Source organism: Peromyscus eremicus, chromosome X (assembly GCF_949786415.1).
Source record: "Peromyscus eremicus chromosome X, PerEre_H2_v1, whole genome shotgun sequence".
In the NCBI taxonomy this organism is placed as follows: Eukaryota; Metazoa; Chordata; class Mammalia; order Rodentia; family Cricetidae; genus Peromyscus; species Peromyscus eremicus.
In genome coordinates, this window is record NC_081439.1 from 110874067 (window position 1) to 110876068 (window position 2002).

Consider the following 2002-nt stretch of genomic DNA (forward strand, 5'->3'; position numbering starts at 1 on the left):
GAAGGTGTGGCTTTGTTGGAGTAGGTATGGCCTTGTTGGAGAAAGTGTGTCACTGTGAGGGGTGCTTTGAGGTCTCTTTTGTTCTAGCTTTGCTTAGTGTAACAGTTGACTTCCTGTTGCCTGCAAGACATAGGACTCTTAGCTACTTCTCCAGCACCATGTCTGCCTGCATGCTGCCATGTTCCACCATGAAGATAATGGACTAAACCTCTGAAATTGTAAGCCACCCAATTAAATGTTTTCCTTTATAAGAGTTGCCATGGTCATGGTGTCTCTTCATAGCAACAAATACCCTGAGACAACCACCATTACCAATAGCCACAACATCTCTTTTCTTTTATCTGAGAAAGGAGATGTTCAATTTATTTTGATTTAGAAAGCAATTATTGAATTTTTCTTATATTATCAGTCCCTATATCAGATGCTATTAGGAAGACATGTCTACAAAACAAGTAATGATAGTTGGAAGTCTATGTTCTAATTTGGGAGATAAAGCATTTGTACACAGCACAAGATTAATTTACAAAGTAGAATAGTTCGTTGTTTTAATTCCTTCATTTGTCAAATGAGGGGGTTGGGCTTCACTTGAACATTGTTCTGAACACTCCCCTTAATAAAATGTACTTTTTTTTTAACCATTCAAATGTAATCTGGTCCTTGAATCACAGAGGTGTTAATTGTCTTTATCCTGCTATGGATATTTGTCTTCACTAGTTCACACTCATGATATAAAATGTATGCCTAGGCCATTATCACTGTTACTTACAGTACATATCAATCAATCATCAAGTCCTCTTGGCTCTTCCTTCCACATGTATTTCAAAACTATCAACATAACTAGACAGATTCATCACAATTTCTCATCTGGTCTAACGTGAGCTTTGATTAATAGGGCTCAGACTTGGATCTCTATAGTCTATTTTGCAGAGTGGCCAGAATTACATGTTTTTCAGGGGAGAGAGTAAATGCAGTCCCCTATTACAACAAATTATGCAGTCAAGTTTCCTGCATTTGGGGAAATCACAAGGGTCAGCACACCCTGAATGCAGTGGGTGAGCCTTGCCCTGGGAAAACCACCTGCCTGATCATGGTGTCTCCTCTGCCAGGTGAGTATAGAATTACATTTTTCAAATGCATGTAAATATGACCATATTATTTCCAGACTCAAAATTCATCTATCTGTCTGTCTGTCTGTCTGTCTATCTCTATGTATCTATAGAGATAGATAGATATAGAGATAGATATCATATATATGTATATATACAAATATATGTATGAGTAAGAGAAAGAAAAACAAAAAGTTGGGCCTCCATTCTCTGGTGATTCAGAAGAACCTGGGTGTGAACTCAACTTTCCTTCTTCCTGTGGACCTTCTCACCCCTCCCTACTAACCCACTCCCATTCCTTTGTGTTAGCCACTGATTCCTAGAAACACATACTCTTTTGTTGTTGTTTTGGCTTAGTTTGTTTGTTTTTTCACCCCAACAAAAGTTTTCCCTCCTTCCTTTCCTCCCAGATCCTGCCTCCCATTTGTCCTTCCCCGATCTACTCCTCCTCCTCTGTTTCTCTTCAGATACAGTTGGGACTCCCATGGATATCAGCCAGCCATCAAGTTTCAGAGAGACTACACACCTCCTCTTCTATTAATGCTGGATGAGGCAATCCAGGAGGAGGAATAGGTCCCAAGGGCAGGCAACAGAGTCACAGACAGCCCCTGCTCCCACTGTTAGGAGTCCCACAAGAAGACCAAGCTATACAACTGTGGCATATATACAGAAGTCCTAGGTCAGTCTCATGCAGGTTCCCTGGTTTTTGGTTCAGTTTATGTGAGCCCCTATGAACCTAGGTTAGTTGATTCTGTGGGTTTTCTTGTAGTGCCCTTGACCTATCTGGCTCGTTTCTAATTGGGACCCTAGTAGCCACAGTGGACTGGGGCCAAAGTAAGCTATTTTTACTCTCCATCATTTCTTCTTTTAGGATTTTTCCAGTCTCACTCAAGTCC

At 40.6% G+C, this 2002-nt stretch overlaps 1 non-coding gene across 1 annotated transcript; it reads right to left on the minus strand.

The window, feature by feature from the left end:
* Positions 1-950: 950 nt before the first annotated feature.
* Positions 951-1114, minus strand: LOC131900327 (U1 spliceosomal RNA). Its single transcript, XR_009376224.1, has one exon. It is a non-coding gene; the product is annotated as a U1 spliceosomal RNA (small nuclear RNA).
* Positions 1115-2002: the final 888 nt, after the last annotated feature.